At 35.4% G+C, this 12,126-nt stretch overlaps 1 long non-coding RNA gene across 1 annotated transcript; it reads left to right on the forward strand.

Annotated features, from left to right (window-relative positions):
* The first annotated feature begins 4,015 nt into the window (after positions 1–4,015).
* On the forward strand, positions 4,016–6,599 carry LOC134529406 (uncharacterized). Its single transcript, XR_010074562.1, has 2 exons — positions 4,016–4,073; positions 5,577–6,599. It is a non-coding gene; the product is annotated as an uncharacterized LOC134529406 (long non-coding RNA).
* The last annotated feature ends 5,527 nt before the right edge of the window (positions 6,600–12,126 follow it).

The following is a 12,126-nucleotide window of genomic DNA, read 5'->3' on the forward strand; positions in this document are numbered from 1 at the left end:
TAGGTACATTTAATTATTCTTTGAGGTTTTAATTCTGAGCTTATAATGTGATATATTCATAACTGTAGGAAAAATGAATAAATTTGTTTGTCCAGCCTGCTATGAATAGTACTGATAGCTTATGTTCATTTGACTGGCAATGTATATAGATATATATATGTGTGTATGTATATATATAATTGAATTCGTTACTTCTATTCATTGAAAGGCACGTTGATGTTAATTTATCTTTAATGTCGGTTGACTTAACAACATATGTCCTTAGTCAAACCATCCCAAAATACATATTTAAATTTCCCTAACTAATTTAATGCGGTATAACTTCGCAACTTTACGCAACCAATGAAACAGGCTCATTATAATTAAACCTTAGTAAGCTTCCGTTTTGTGGCTTCAGCCCGAAAGATACCTACTAGTTCTAGCACTGGCCACAAAAACTTGCTATCTTCAATAAAAAAGTAATTTAAAATGCAATATAAAAAAGTGTGTAGATAAAGGATATGGTCAATACACTGAATTTAAGATACAGTGACATATATTATGTATCGTGCGAGATTTTTAAAAAAGGAGTTACATACTCACTAAAGAATACGGTTACATTTGTGGCAAAATTAACTGGAACTTAAAAATGTGATTTATTTCAAAGAACAGTAATATTATTTTTGTAATAATTTGTTAAGTCATTGAATAATAAATTCTTAAACATTTAAAATGGAGATCCATTTCATATTTTATATCATTGTATCCATTACAGTGGTACTTGCACCGTATTGTTCTACATGTACCATGTATGACTATTTCCGTTCTTTAACTGGAATAAATAAACAGCAAAACAAGGTATGTAGAATATTATTGAAGTTATACTTCTTTAAGCACGTTTGAAAAAATATAATGACAGGATGAAAAAAGGATACATACAAATTAATAATTACAAATGTGCTTTTAAATTACATACTTTAGTGATTGATATTGAATATGGGTCCATATAATTAAAATTTGTGTACATAATTTCATTTAATTAAATAATTTATTTTGTACACATATTTATATTATTACTAGTGACTATAATATCGCTTTTAATTGTGAATTTGAAAAATCTCAAAATAAATATATAGAAAAACCTAAGTTTGTATTAGTTTGTATTGAAAATAAAACAAAAATTTGAAAGAAAAAAATTTTTTTAATACGATTACTACCAAACATCACAGGATCACCTGCTGGGATAATATGAAGATTGACTGAAAATTTCGTCACATTCGATGCAGCCGTTTTGGAGTCTATAGGGAACATACACACTCACACGCACACAGAGATATATATTTATATTTTTAATGTTGAATATTTATTTTAATTTTTTGAATTATTACTTTACCAAACGTATTTATAATATCACTCCAGTACTTTTATTTTTTTATTTATATTAATTATTTGCAAGCAAAATAAAGGTTAGTATTTAATCACGAAAAGTAAGTATAACTTTTAACGCGTGTACATAAGAACACTCGCATAATTATTTTCTATAACAACGTCCTCCCCTCTCTATATTTTTTATCAACTCTAACAATTAATATTTTGCTGGACATTCTTAAAGAAGTATAAATCGGAAAAATTCACTATAAACTAATTAAAACAACGAAAACAATATAAAGTAATAAAATTTCACGATAAAACCTGCAATTCTTAAAAAAAATATTGGTATATTTTTACTAACAAATAAAACATCACTTTATTTCCCCCGGAAATTGGGATGCATGTGTTCTCTTTCTAAAGAGATTGATTTTCTTTTAAAAATAACGTTTTCCTTTTTCCGAAAGATCTTTAAAATTCAAAACAGATTCTAAACGTCACAAAAAATACATATTCTCAATAAATTATTTTTAATGTTAAACATTGAAAACATTTGGTAGTGCCGCATTTGCACTTAACTTATACTCGAAATGGCTGTATAAATACCAAAGTTACTATCTGTACCTTATACTCGAAATGGCTGTATAAATACCAAAGTTACTATCTGTACGGAAACAACATGCGGTGGCGGTGGTGAATTTCTCTTGTGAAAGTATTCTACATACGTGAACATGTGTGAAATACTGTGCAACAAAATACATAAATGCCATATTGCACATACTGTGCAATGAGACCCATTTTGTTAAAGCTGATTTTCTTTTGAGTTTAGCAGTGTTAACTGCATCGTTGTTATGGAGGTGAAGTAAGTACTTGTGTGCTCAATTTCCTGAAATATTACATGCTTTAGATAAAAGTGTATGCATGGATAAAGGAACAAGGTAGGGGGAGATGTGAAATAAAACGGTGCAAGGAGATGTAGTTACAGCCGAATTGTAACTGATTCTCACCAACTAATGTTCAGTTAAAACAAATAAATTATCTTCTTACTTTTGCAATTATAAATTTTTGATAGCAAGGAACCTCCTCCTCAATGAAAAAAAATATTATTATGATAAATGCTCCCCTCTCTTCCTTTATAATACCCAATTATTCTTCCCCCCCCCCTCATCTATCATACCTGGATAATCCCTTGTATTTCCGGGTCCTCGGTGATTAAATGGCTGCTGAACGGACACAGCCTAGATCACGGTTCAGATCTGTCTTCCCTCTTCACTAACAACATGTGCACCACTAGGGGCGTCTCCACCTCCAAACAGAAAAAGGAACAGGAGGAGAGGAGGTGTAGTTTTCACAATTTAACCCTTTTCATGGTTGTTGATCTTATGGCTTCCCACATATGATACAGCGCCTTTATTTCGTAATTAGTTTCTTACAATGTGTTTAATTACCAAAAACCAACTTGTGAGTTAATTTTTTATCAGAAATTTATTGTTTATAGAGATTAAAAATACAACCAATTTTCGACCTAACCACAGTTTCTTTGTAGAAAAATTTTAAGTCTTTTTTTCAGGAATAAAATATATTTTAATATAAAGTAACTTAATCACTAAAATATTTTAGAGCCAATTAAAAATATTATTAAAATGCTTTTCTTTTAACTCCTTGAATTTCCATTGATTCCAGGACTTTAATGTGCAAATATAAGTGGGAAAGAATAAAATTCAATAAATGTTAGATCGCGTTCAAAAGCATTTAGGGTACGACTCCTTGATGTCAAGGACAGTAAAGACGTAAGTACAGACGGACGGAACACCGAGGGAATGTACTGTTCGGGGGAACGAGAGCACCCCGAGAAAACCCACTGGCTATCGAGAACACAAACAACGTTTCCCACTCGCGAAAAGTCCGGGGTCGATACCGGCGGTAATCGAACAAGGGTCGCCTTGGTCTGAGTAGAGTGATATAGCCGCCCCGACACCGTTGCACATTTTGTTATAGCTAAAACTAATTTCAATATTGTTAGAAAACTTTTAACCACAATATCCCGGTACAAAATCATAAAAAGGATATGTACGTGGGTGAATAACTGGAAACACTTGTCGCAAATCCGTCTCTACCTCAACCCTCCTCACCTTAAGAATTATACAGATTTTAGACACGGTATCCAATAAAATACTCTGAATCACAAATTGGCGAGTCTCTAACGATAAGTCTGCATGTAGTTAGTTTCGTTCATTGGGCATAGAGGCAACTTGGAAACTGATCTACGAACAAGTTTCGTGCTACACAAGGAAGTTTCCTTTGATGCTGCAAGGATGCAAAAAAAAATCAAATCTAGGGAACTTTTATTTGAGTAACCATTCACCAAAGTACAGGGTCAATAGTAAAGGAGCTTCTTCCTACATATATATCATTAGTGTTATAAATCATATGGGAAAAAAATTATCAGGTGAAAGGAACATTAATTTTAGAATACGTACTTGCGAAATGGTTACAAAATTCTTGCTCAGCCTTCCTGCAAGCGACGTCTAAAAGTTTTGCTTGTCACATCGCAGACAGCTGAAAATTCACAAGAAAACCACGGGGGACCACCTATCGTTAGAAGACACGTGCAAGGAAAACTTGGGGGCCAGTTCAGTACATAAATATGACTTCACAAAACACAGTCGTTACATTTCAACCTTTCATTTCAGTTCAGTTCGTTCAGAAAAACTACGCAGAAGATGGTAAGTTGGGTTTTGCTTGACTATCAGCTTAGAATGTTTTCTTATAAAAATCTCTTATCACAAATTAAAAAAACAGAACTTCAGTAACTGCAGAAATAATTTCTTGCGATTTTAGAGGAATGTAAATAAATTTTTATTAAATAAAGCTGAGTTTGAGAAATTAGACCAGAAAATTTCGACAGCTGATTCGAAGTATAGCGATGGAGACTTGTAGCCCAAGCTATCAAATGACCAGTAAAATTATAGTGATAATGATGGAATAACTGTAAGTGCTTTGAGTTTCGTAGTGTATTACATCTACAACGCGACATCATGTTTCCCGGATGTTCGAAATTCAAACTCAGCCCGCAGGAATTTATCACCCTCCGACTGGCAGATCCTCTTGAGGTGAAGACTATTGTGGCTGCATTGACTGTTCCTGCTGTCAATAGCTGACACCACTGAAGAAGGTCATTTATAATTCTTCTGGTGACTTTGTACAGGATATACTTTCGGGTTTAAAGCTTCTGGAGTACAGGGGAACAGGTAGTCTCAGCAGAAGCAGAGCACGGGTTAAGGTGACGGGAATAAATTTAGACTCGCAATGTTCCGTTGCGTTCGTCCGTCGATCAAGTGACCTCAAGCCAATAAGAAAGCGCGGAAAAAGGAAAACATCTTCCGTCCGTCAATTTCATCCCAAAGCTTTGAATTTGTCGCACGGACGGATGATATTATAACCTTTAAAATGTGCCTTTATCCTAAAACATTTTTAAATTGTTCGTTTGTTCAGCTGCTTCCATTGCGTGACATTAAAATATGTTTTAACATGTTTTAAATATTGATATTTGAAACAAAGATCTATCTAAATACGTAAGTGAAATTAACAACGCACGAATACCCATATATATAAAAAAATATTATCAGTATGAAAAATATTTTAATGAATAATAATTGCTTAGCTTAGATTTTGTTAAAATAATATATACTTACAATAAATATTTTCTACAAACATTTAAGCCTTCTAGTCAGTTGCCAGCTTCACATGGAAAAATATTATGATGCACTTGCGATGTGAGGTGAATCTGTTGGCTAACTGACGTATGTAAGGAGGACGGACGGACGAAACAAATCATTGAGAGTCCAATTTAAGAGGTGAACCTAACCTAGCATATGTTTCAACGGATAATATTATAATTGTTCTCGGAGTTATAGTTTACAATTTGGACAATATAAATTATAAACATTAGCATTTTGCAATATAAAATATTTTATAAATTATGGTTGTGTAAAAAAGTTTAATATTTTTAACGACCAACAACACAAGTTCAGTGATTTCTGCTGACGATGACAATCGTTTCACAACCGAGCTCGCCCATTGGCCAGTGGTGTTTCTAATGAATTTTATACTGTCCATTAATCTCAGTGCACTCTGTATAAAAGGGAATGTTGTCGCTCTATGATAACTGCTATTTGGAGGAAAATAGAGAGCTTAACTTAGACTGTAACTTTGTTGTTCTGTTGCAGTTGAGCAGTCGTACGTTGTTGTTGGCAGCGCTGTTGGTGTCTGCTGCCTGCTGCTTGGTTAGCGCCCAGAGTACAAATAACAACACAAACTCAACAAATGGGGGCTTGTTGACGGGAGTCGAAAATCTGCTCAAAGAACTAACATCATCATTGTCAGATCTACTTAAAGGTTTAGAAAAAGGCCTCTAACACATCTACATACATCAGAAGCTGCAACGACCCAACATTGAGATGGAATTAACAATGTACCTTTATGTCAAATAAAATCTTCAAAGAACGAGTAATTTCTAATCTCACGTTAATATTAAAGAATGGCCAGATTCTTCTAGTCAGTTCTTACTCCTCCTCCCTACCGTCCCCTCCATTCACTCGCCCTCCCAACCTTTTCTTCCTCTCCCTTTCCCCTCCCTCCTTCCACCACCGACCATCCAGATCCTTCCGGCCTTCTAAACCTTCCTTGCCTCCCCTTCCCCCCTCTGCGACTTCATCCCGTCCCGCCAACTTGTTTACCGTGAGTTAGCAGGCCACTTCACTCGTCTGTCGGCCTGCAGCGGTCCTGGTTCTCGTCGCCCCTGTATCTGGTAAGGCGTATTTGCAGGCGTGCTCGGCCATGCCCATTTGTTTTGCGCTGTTCGCCCTGCGGCCGAATCTGCGTTGATTAATTTTGATGCTTGGCCACTTGTTTGGCAGCATGATTCAGGCCTTCCGCCCTTTTTGATTCGTCATCTCGTGTTTTTATTGGATTGTTACTACGCCTTACCAGGTACACAGGGGCGACTCTAAATTATGATTTGTCTTTTATTTTTTTTAAATGTTAAATTCTTCTTGACTTTAAGATCTGTTATACTTGCTTGTTTTAATGTTGTGTAAAGCACTCTTTTATTATAAATAACCTTATACACCTTATACAATGTATGATGAATGTGCCGTTTCAGTATTAACTAATGTATTCAGTATTTTCAGTATTAACTAATGTACTAACCAATGATGTTGTTCACATTATACAAAGGGGTTTCTGCACTATTTATGTATTGATTTATCTCCTTTTTCTTGTATTAATTGTGTCTTGTGACGTTTTGAGGCAGTCAGGTGGGTGACTCTTGCCCCACCTGGTTCAATATCTAATTTGTATTATTTTATATATATGACCTGCATTTTTAATTTTTATATTTTGTCACAAAACGATGGTAGCATGGCTCAAAGGAAGAGCGTGAATAATAAGCTAATTTTTTATCAGTAGTATGTAAATGTTCCTCCGGCGCCAGGCTCCAGGGTGAGGTGCCGAGGTGCCGACCGCCATATTGGATTGTGACGTCACGGCGGCCATCTTGGGTGAGTGTGACCTTGTCCTTTAACCTTGACCTTGACATATTACCTTCAAATGTGCCAAAATTCGCCAAAATAAGGCAAAATTTCCCCAAAATTCCTCAAAAATCGCCAAAATTTCCATTTATGTGGAAAAAAATACCGCCAAAAAATCTCAAAAAATTCCACAATTCAAAAATTAGGATTTCGAAAATCCTCAAAAGTCTTTTTGCCCTAGAAAGAACCCAAATTCCTAAAAGCGGCTTAAAACTCCTAAGAGCTAGCCGCTTCAAGCTGCCGAGGTATGACCTTGAAAATTAGGATGTCATGACAGCCATTTTGAATTATGACGTCACCGTTGCAATTACCGTTACGCCCGTCATCTCTAACTCTTTTATTTATTATACGATTTTAATGAAAAAAATTAAAATTGATAAAATATCAATTAATAAAATATTAATAAAAATATTTAAAAAAAAAATACTTTTACGACACGGAGCCCGGAGTCCGCCGTTCGAACCCGGTGAGGGCAGAAAAATAAAAATGGTGACCAATCCTTCCCCCCGTGGTGGGTGCTGGCAGACTGACCCCCACCACTTATGTTAAAGTATATATATCGTCACCTAGTATGACGTCATGACCGCCATCTTGAAAATCAGTAATTTTTATGTTAGAAAAACGGGAATATTTTTAAAAATCATTAAATAAATTAACTAATCGAATTCAATAATAAAAATTTAATAAAATATTACTTAAACCCACTGTTGCATGTATCATTATTATCGCCATCTTGGATTATATAATTGTTGCGTGTTTCGTTACGCCCGCCATCTTGGTTGAGTACGATGTCGTCGTTACACTTTACGTTATGACCGCCATATTGGATCCTATTACTATTGCATGTTTCGTTATGGCAGCCAACTTGGAATCGTGTAATTATTTAGCTAGGAATTCGGGAAAAATTCCAAAATACATTAAATAAATTTACAATCAATATACTGATTGATCCGGTCAGTTCCTGTCCATGGTTTGATACTTGATCGATTCAATATAGTTTAATTTTATGTAAAAAATATTAATTTCAACAAACCATGTTTAACATTCTTAAAGAGACTTTAAATCCTCTACTACCGTCATCCTATAAGCCATCATGTCCGCCGTCTTGGAAATTCATAATTATTTAGCTATAACTCGTGAAAAAGTTCAAAATTAACTAAATAAATTTACAACCAATAAAATGAGTAATTAGATCGACTTAGACCCTTGGTACGATTCTGGATGATAAAAAAAAATCAAATATAACAACAATTTAACATAATAGTGGCAGGTTCGAAAATAAAACACCGCAAGTTCTTTCACAAACACTATATTTATTACATAATTTCTACTTTACTATAGGATCACTTGCGAAGGTTAGTAATCTTATAATCATTTAGGTCTGCATAGGCGTGAAATGACTAATTCTTAGCTCCAATCGGTTTACACTAGAAAGAGTCCAGTCAGAACCTTTACAGACATAGTCCTCCTCTTCTTGACAGAATTTCTGGAACCCGTTTTTAACAGTTTGCTTCACATCGTCAGAATTGTAAATTACTGCAGCCGATGTATTGAATGCACACTTCTTCACTTCATCTTCGAATGGATATGGATTTCCATATATACAGTCCAACCACAAGTTATATTTTAATGGTCCGTTTGTTGCTACGTCATCAGTAAGCTGATTATGTCCTCTCTGATATCATCAAGAAAATTATAAATGTCTTTCGTCTCATCTAACGTATTAAGATAATAGTAGTCTTTCAATGTTCTACGAAATTCAGACTGCGCCAAGTAGAACCCATTATCATTCACTTGTAATGCGCCGAACACAGTCTTAGGTTTATTTTCATGTCCAGACGTTATTGCAATCGGTTGCTGCACATCGGTTTTCTTGCTTGTTCTCTTACGAGTCTCCAATCTAAAGCGAGGAGTCGAAATTTCTACATGTAGTTCTTCAGTAGACACACGGACTTTACCGTTGCATTTTTTTCACATGTCGTTGCAAACTATCAATACGTGTAAACCATTCATGACACTCATCACAGCGAAACTTTATACGAGAAGGATTCTTCTTGCATTTACTCCGTTCATGTCTTCGTGCATCATGGGAAAATGCGAACGACATATCACAGTAGCTGCAAGGATACCGGGGTGATGAAGACGAGCCTTTCAGACCCGATCCAGATACTAACGTTGTCGCAGTTGCACCATCTCCAGACATACTCTTAAGTACATCAATCATTCGTTGTTGTATAGAAACCTTTACTTTCTGCCGCGCATCAGGACCTTTACATGTCTTCATGTGCGTTTTCATATTATCTTTTCTGGCAAACTGCTTATGGCATTTCTCATAAACAAACATTTTACGATAAAGGTTTTTGGCACATTCTCTCTTCTCATGCCGTCGAGTATTGCTGCTGTTTGTGACAATCTTGTCACAGTAGCAGCACCGATGTTCGTTAGTCGTTGTTGAATCACCATCCATTGAAGTCACCATCGAGGGTGAAACGAAGTTCGTCGAGTTTTCCTGTGTAGCCAGCACCACCGGCATTAAAGTCTCTTCTGCTGACGGTATCGCGACTTTTGAAGCCTCCTCCAATGTTGACATCCTCGTTGCCGTCGGGATCTGCTCCTTCTTCGTCACCGCTGACGTTAGGGTTCCCGTAGACGATGGTACAACATCCATCAAGTTCGTCGATTTAGACAGTAAAGATGCCATCGAGTTCACAAGAACAGGCAATTACGCGACTTATGCACCAGAAGAAACAAACTAGGTGATCCTTACATCGTCGACGTCAGTAACACACTGAGCGACCTGCTGTCTAGGACTCGATTATATACATGCACCGGTTGGAATAATATGCTAGTCAAATAAAGAACCAATTACTATAATACTCGAGTCAAAACATCATTTAAAAAAGAAGCACACCAAAATAAGGTAACATATTTGGAAGTAAATTCGACAAATGAAATGGACACGCAATGCACGCACTTGCAGCTTTCATCACAAAGTTAACATTTAAATTTCATTCCTGCGAAGTATCAAGCCAATGTCACATCATATTAACATCCTATTGGTCATACTATCCTTAAAATTTCACAGTGTTATAAATCACACCAGTTGTAGGAGGACTTATAGGTTATAACACAAATCATTTCAGTCATTGATCGCTAACAAATTCGAATTTAAAAATGCAAAATATACATGGTAAACGAAGAACCAGGTACGTAAATATTTTATATACTTTATGGTCACTGTAAACGCCAAGAGCATGAAAGTACATATGTAAAAATGATATTTAATAAAACTCATATCTCAATGTATATTTATTTTCAATATTATACATCTGATCAAAAAAAGTAGGTTTTATTCTATAAACCCTGCATTTCTTAGTTCATGTTTCTTTAAGGATGTATAAATTTTCAACATTTTGCGAACCAAGTAGAAGTTTTAGCCTATTCTCCAATCATTTGGATTGACTCTCGATGAACAATTGGTCCCGCGTGCTACGGCGTCCATCTTATTTACATATATGTTATTATTAGTCTTAAAATCTTCGCGTCCGTGTCACTATCACAGACGTAAAGGCATCATCACCGTAGCTACCAGTTATAATACCAGGAGCTGCATCAATATCACTCATTTTATGATATCGTTTCCACATTTAAGTTGTCAGAGATTTACCACAATCTATGATCTTGTGAGCTTCACAATTCTCTCTATTGTTTTCTAGACATGGTTAGCTACATTCCCATTTTCTTTAAAAGCCTATGTGTCCAGTTTTATTATTTAATCCGTCAACCCATCATTCCAAACTCAATTAATTCATCTTAGTATATAGGAAAAAAAAATCAACAAAGTTTCTTTCATTTAATCTTAGAAACCGTATCATCCTTTCCACCTATAGTTTAGTTTCTTGAGCCCAAGAGTCTTTCATTATATACCATGCAGTGTTCTTCAAGAGATGTGGTATACCACCATTTCTACATACAAATCCATCCTAGCAATGATTTGTTTTCACACATAAAATCCTGCACATTATTTTTACATGTTTTATTAAATTATCACTTCGACTAAAATAATTACCACTCATAGTAATTTCTACAAAGAACTATTTGCCCAAGACATTTTAACCATCATCTCTGAAAACAACCATGTCCCGTCTATATCACAAAGTAAAAAAGGGTATAGGAGATAGTTCAAACAAAAGCTAGTCACTCATAGGGTAAGGAACAGGTATTCGATACCTATCTCAGCCATTGTAGCATCTATGTATTTTTCTTACCTCATGTAGAAAAATATGTTCCAATGCATACGAATTTAAACTTATTCATGTACGACTAGTCAAAAGTACCTAAATTCAAGCACGTTAACCTCAAAGAAAATTTAAAAAATTCTCAACGATAGAGGCAGAGTCTACACGATCGAGACACGCCTACCGTCACCCGCAAATGAACATTGACCCCTCGTGCAGGAGTTGCAAGCTTGCAGAATGCTGCGGCAGTCATATGTTTGCTCGAGTCATACATACATCACGTCGCTAGTCTTCCCACTCATTTCACGTAAAACTCCAGTGAAATCGTAATCCAGCATACTTAAAGTACTTGCTGGAACCACTTCAAAGTATGCATCACTGAACCAGAGCAGAAAATCAGCTTACGAATGTATAACTGGCTACCAACAAAAAAATTTGTAGAACATATACGAGAGGAGTCGATCCCTACATACCATACTGTGAAAGCCGATACTCTGATAATTATTAGCAGCAAAATATTTTTAGTCAAGACCCCGGCCAGTAGACATTATTTCCATGTTGTAAAAATTCATGTTAGTAATCAGCAACGAAGAAGTGAGTAACTTGGACGAAGAACCGCTTTCCAAGTATCCAGAATCTTACTGATACAGCCCATACAGTGCACCAGAGTACTCCGAAGTGTGATCAATTGATTAACATTATTTAATTTTTTAATATCACCTCCGTAGTGTACACCAATATATGACAGGTTACGATTTAAGACCATAAATTTCCCACAAGTCTGTTAGTTTTATTTCGGGAAGTAATAAATTATTTCTCAGAAATAATAAATCAAGTTCCCATCAGATTTGCTCTAATGTTACTGTATTACATGTACCTGTACATTACCAAAACACCTCCCAAAAAAATCTTAAGAATGCAGATGACATACTTAGACAAAAATAATTTTA

The sequence above is a fragment of the Bacillus rossius genome, chromosome 1, assembly GCF_032445375.1.
Source record: "Bacillus rossius redtenbacheri isolate Brsri chromosome 1, Brsri_v3, whole genome shotgun sequence".
NCBI classification, from domain to species: domain Eukaryota; kingdom Metazoa; phylum Arthropoda; class Insecta; order Phasmatodea; family Bacillidae; genus Bacillus; species Bacillus rossius.